This window comes from Sinocyclocheilus anshuiensis, unplaced genomic scaffold, assembly GCF_001515605.1.
Source record: "Sinocyclocheilus anshuiensis isolate Anshui unplaced genomic scaffold, SAMN03320099.WGS_v1.1 scaffold160, whole genome shotgun sequence".
In the NCBI taxonomy this organism is placed as follows: domain Eukaryota; kingdom Metazoa; phylum Chordata; class Actinopteri; order Cypriniformes; family Cyprinidae; genus Sinocyclocheilus; species Sinocyclocheilus anshuiensis.
This window is the reverse complement of record NW_015554119.1, coordinates 1067896-1074166: the sequence shown is the minus strand read 5'-3', so window position 1 is coordinate 1074166 and position 6271 is coordinate 1067896.

Below are 6271 nucleotides of genomic sequence, written 5' to 3'. Positions count from 1 at the left end.
TATAAAAAAAAAAAAAGACATATATTTTATATATATATATATATATATATATATATATATATATATATGAATAGTGAGATGAAAAAGTTGCAATTATATAATACACAATATCGGTCAAAGGTTTGGAATAATAATATTATATATAGAATACATAATGAATAGTTACAACCCAAGGGTTGAAAGTTTGAAATTAAATTAATTAATTAATTATTATTTTATGTTTTTAAAAGTCTCTTATGCTCACCAAGGCTGTTCTATAAAAATACAGTAAAAACATTAATATTATGAAATATTATTACAATTTAAAAGAACTGTTTTCTATTTGAATGTATTCCTAAATGTAATTTATTCCTGTGATGCAAAGCTGAATTTTCAGCATCATTACTCCAGTCTTAAATGTTACACGGTCCTTCAGAAATCATTCTAATATGCTGATTTGCTGCTCAATAAATATTTCTTCTTATTATCAATGTTGAAAACAGTTGTGCTTCATATTTTTATGAAAACCTTGATATATTTTCATCAGGATTCTTTGATGAATAAAGCTCAAATGAGCAGCCTTTATTTAACATGGAAATCTTTTTTAACATGATAAATGTCTTTACTGACACTTTTGATCAATTTAATGCATCATTCATGAATAAAATGTATGGATTAGTATTAAAAATATTATAAAATATAAAATTATAAATGATAATATTATAAAAATCTTTAGTATCACTGACCCCAAGCGTTTAAACAGTAGTGTATTTTTTATAATTTTAATTCACATTAAAAATTCACATTTATTATCTAATTCACATTTGTAATTGCAAATACGAAATATAAAATGATATATATTTTTGTGTTTAATATTAATTGTTTGTGCATTAAATCTCAATTGAACTGAAGGATTTGGCCACCCAGAACACACTAGTGCCCATTTATGAATAGCAACATAATAAATACTCCGAACTCCTCAGTAAACCAAATAGCAAAACTACCATCTCAAAAATCAGTGCTTTTCTTTGACCATTGTATTGGATGTGAAAAAAGGGGCATCTCTGTATTCATCATGCATGAATAGAAGCATTGTGTACAGTATCCAGGTGCTGAGGTGTTTCAATAGTTTGCCGAGCTAATAAACAAACAGATCTGAAAATGATACAAGCTCAAAGCAGATTGAGCTTTATATCCAATAATGACGGTTTCAAAGAGTCAGCAAGCAGGCTGTCGGTGTATCATAGCTTATAGTTTATCTGATCAGTAATATTTATAAAACAGAGTTGCATTTCATACATGCAATAAACGGACATGATATTTATGACTGTGTTCTTTATAAAGGAATAATTCACATAAACTTCTGAGGCAAATTTACTAAACAGAATAGCAGCACTTCAAAGTCTCACAATCCAGTTTAAGCAACCTCAAAATGAGCTGGAATAGCCCTGCAGTATGAGTAATTCATTTAAGTCATTTTTCTTTTGTGGAAACATGCCTCTTTTCTATGTAATTTAGGCTTATTATAGAAATATATAAACCATGAATGTAGTCCATACAATATTTCAAGTCATCTGAAGCCATATGATATTTTTATGAGGAAAAGGCTGAAAATGCAATCGTCTCTTCTGCCGGGATTTATTTACAGGAAGTGGTCGGGTTTGTCCTGTGTGCTGATAAGAATCTGTCAGATAGAAGCTCTAGACTGGTCACTGTCTGGTGGAGAGAGTTGTGAGGAAGTCATCAAGCCATAAGCACAGCAGGGGTGAGAGACACGGGCTGCTAAGGAAATCCAGACAGCAGCATCCCGACTGACCTTGTTTGTGTCCCGGCAGAAACGTGTTACACCTTTTTACACTGTCTGAGATGGTCTGCTTGACTAAAACAGCAGGTTTGTGATGTATGATTCAGTGAACAAACATCTAAGGTTCATCTGAGGCTTTCTATTCATCAAAGAATCCTGAAGAAAATGTATCATGGTTTCCACAAAAATATTAAGCAGCACAATTGTTTTCAACATTGATATGTTGCTTGAGCAGTAAATCATCATATTAGGATGGTTTCTGAAGGATCATGTGACACTGACTGGAGTAATGATGCTGAAAATTCAGCTTTTCCATCACAGGAATAAAATACATTTTAAAATATATTACAATAGAAAGCAGTAATTTAAAGGTAATAATATTTTATAATATTACCGTTTTTACTGTGTTTTTTTTTTATGAAATAAACAGATTTGATTTGCAAAAAGACTTCAAAAATATGAAAAAATTATTTCTGACTCCAAATGTTTCATTTTATTTTTTATTCTATTCTATTTTATTTTATATTGTATTTTAATTTTATTATTATTTTTTTAGTTTACTGAACCATCCACTCTATCTGACTGATCAGATTTAGCTTTTTATGTAATGTTAAAGTGTGGATAAGGGTGCTTGCTCACTAGAAAAAGAAAAAAAAACCTCTGAGACGTCAGACATCACTGGGTTTGCAACAATTTCTGATGTAGCATAATCAGTAGGTGCTTGACAATCATACGTGACTGGTGTACTGAAGGACTGTTGTTTATTTGCTAATAGTTTCTTCGAACTCCTCAGTATCTTCCATAGATTCAGTGTCTTCAATGATTAACCCAGTGATTAGCTCTTCCTCAGACGTGCTAATTGTCGCAGATTGGTTTCTTGTAAATGTGAATATTCCTTGTGTACTCTGACTCCTGGACGTTGCAAAACACCAACGAATAAGTTTACAGGCTTCAATTTTAAGTGAGCTCTTGCCATGCAAGATTCATTGTTGTATCTGAGACTAAGACTAACCACAATTATGCTATAATTAATCAGAAGGTTTTATAGTGATTGCTCTTAAATGGTCAGTTCCATTTTTGTAATAATTTCCCTAGAAGTTGTATCATTCCATTACTTTAGGCCATGATGCAATACAATGCAAAACACAAATCCATAAATATGTGTGAGCATAGCATGGTCGTGACTCATCATGAGCAGATCATTCTGTCATGAACTTAAATGTGATCTCGGTATGAGAGTCATTTCTTTGTGGTTTATTTATTTATCTTTTTTTATTCTTGTGGCAGACCCATGCGAGGAACGCACGCTACACTGGAACTTCTTCTTAAGTTAAGTGTTTTGTTTAAGATCACATGAGAAGTGTGATCCGGGATCAAACCCACAACATTCATGACATCATCATCACAACTAGTACCATTGAACTTGTGTCTTATATCTGGCAAGTAATTACCACAAACACAGAGCATGTAAAAGCCCGTCTGCACTGTGGATGACCACTGACACCATGTGATACCTCAAAGAGGAAATTATTAAGTTTTTTGCTTTTTAATTTCACAGCCTCTTTTGTGGCTCAACCCCTCTGTGGTTTGTTAAGTTTCAGCACAACCTTGTTCAGATCTCATGAAGCCAGAACACGTGAAACCCTTGAAACAAACACATTAAATGGCCTGTTGATGTGTGATTCTGGCAGGACATCTGACCTCATTCTAAGGACGAAGATGTTCTGTTCTTCTATATGAAAAGAATACACCCCAATTTCACCCTCCAGTCGACAGAATCAGATGAACTTTGAAACCTGCCTTTGTAATTCTTCACTCTTTATCTGAGCTGAGATGAGAGGAACCTGAGCTGACAGTATTTCAGACAGCCGTGTTCCTGTATGATCATTACAGCTGCTGACTGGAGAACCTCCATCTGAAGGACACTGTCTGTGTTTGCTAAGTCAAGCATCACTGTTACCACTCATACTTACGGTTAGCGATTTGAACAAACCCCTAACCCTAAGTATTAAAATTTGATACGTAACTCATTTTACACAGTTTATGCCAAAAATGATAAATTATGCGACTTGTTAAGGAGAGATGTGTTACTTTTATAAGCAACTTTGACTGGCGGAGAAGAACTACCCTAGCAACTGTATAGCAACATGCTAAATGCTATTGGGAACACCTTATGAAACACATAGCGACATGCTAACAACCACCCAGAACAGCTTAGCACTCACAAAGGAATGTTCCAACAACCACTCAAAACACTTCAGCAACCACATAGCAATGTGCTAACAACCACTCAGAATACCTTAGCAATCTTATAGTGACATGCTAAAAAACATCCAAAACACCTTAGCAACTTCATAGGGATGTGCTAACAACCACTCAAAACACCTCAGCATCCACAATGTGTTAAAAACCACTCAAACAGCCTAGTAATAACCCAAAACACCCTATAGCAGCCACCAAACAATAACCAATCGGAGCATTGCAACTCAATAATGAACACTCAGAACATCTAGCAACCACCAACAGCCTAGTAACAACCCAAAAACACACTAGCAACCAGCTATGAGTTACCAAGCAACCACACACAACACCCTAGCAACTACCTAGTAATGCCTTAACCAATCGGAGCACAATACTAATTGCATTGCAATGCAAAAATGAACCAGCAACAGCCTTGTAACAACCCAAAACACCCTAGCAACCAGCTAGCAATGCCTTAAAAAACAATCAGAGCACAACACCAATTGCATAGAAATGCACAAACATTGAGAACGTCTAGCAACCACCAACAGCCTAGTAACAACACAAAACATCCTAGCAACCAGCTAGAAATACCTTAACAACCAATCAGAGCACAATACTAATTGCATAGAAATGCACAAACAAACACTGAGAACATCTAGCAACCACCATCAGCCTAGCAACAACCCAAAAAACCCTAGCAACCAGCTAGTAATTCCCAAGCAACCACACACAACACCCTAGCAACAACCTAGCAATGCCTTAACCCATCAGAGTGCAATACTAATTGCATAGCAATGCAATAACAAACACTCAGAACGTCTAGCAACCACCAACAGCCTAATAACAACCCAAAACACCCTACAGCAGCCACCAAACAATAACCAATCGGGGCACAATAATAATTGCATTGTAACTCAATAATGAACACTCAGAACATCTAGCAACCAACAACAGCCTAATAACAACCCAAAAACACCCTAGCAACCAGCTATGAGTTACCAAGCAACCACACACAACACCCTAGCAACTACCTAGTAATGCCTTAACCAATCGGAGCACAATACTAATTGCATTGCAATGCAATAATGAACACTGAGAACATCTAGCAACCACCATCAGCCTAGTAACAACCCCAAAAACCCTAGCAACCAGCTAGTAATTCCCAAGCAACCACACACAACACCCTAGCAACAACCTAGCAATGCCTTAACCCAGGGGTAGGCAAGTTCGATCCTAGAGAGCCGCAGTCGTGCAGAGTTCAGCTCCAACCCTGAAAACAAAACTCGCCTGCCTATAGCCTTAGTAATCCTGAAGACATTGATTAGCTTGTTCAGGTGTGTTTGATTAGGGTTGGAGCTGAACTCTGCACGACTGCGGCTCTCTAGGACTGAACTTGCCTACCCCTGCCTTAACCCATCAGAGTGCAATACTAATTGCATTGCAATGCAATAACAAACACTCAGAACGTCTAGCAACCACCAACAGCCTAGTAACAACCCAAAACACCCTAGCAACCAGCAAGTAATTCCCAAGGAACCACACACAACACCCTAACACCCACCTGGCAATGCCTTAACAACCATCAGAAAACAATACTAATTGCGTAGCAACGCACTAAGAAACACTCAGAATGTCTAGCAACCATCTACAACCTAGTAACAACTCAAAAACACCCTACACAACACCCTAGCAACCACCTTAAAACTAGTGAAAGTTTTAAATGTATGTTTCAGCTGCAATTACAGTAGATGTCTGAATTTAGTTGTTAAATTGTGTGGGCAAATGCATCAAAGGCAGAAGCGCCTCAGATAGAGCTTTTGATGTTTAGTACAGGTCTTTGAGATTGACGTCATACGTGCAGATAATTTCTTACCATCCGGCTATTATGAGAACTACGTCATTCTGGAGAAGTTGACAAAACCTATAAAATCCAACATAATTGTGATTTAAAATTAAAACTGAATGTCTGAATCATCCCTTGATGATGACATACCGTGCACGGATCTTAGTCATGATTGAATGAGGGGAATTCTGTGTTTGAAAATCCACCCCCTCTGGGGCTGTTCATCAAAGCCAAGAGGACTTACACCTTCACGTTGGGACAAGAATATGATAGGCCTTGCTCAAATGCTATGTGTCATTCTAATTAATGCGCTATTCTCGGAACCAGGAAAAATGGCAGAGTTACGCCTCCTTTTTAAGTCTAGGTTGCCTGGAGCAGATTTTAGACCACCGGTTCCCATG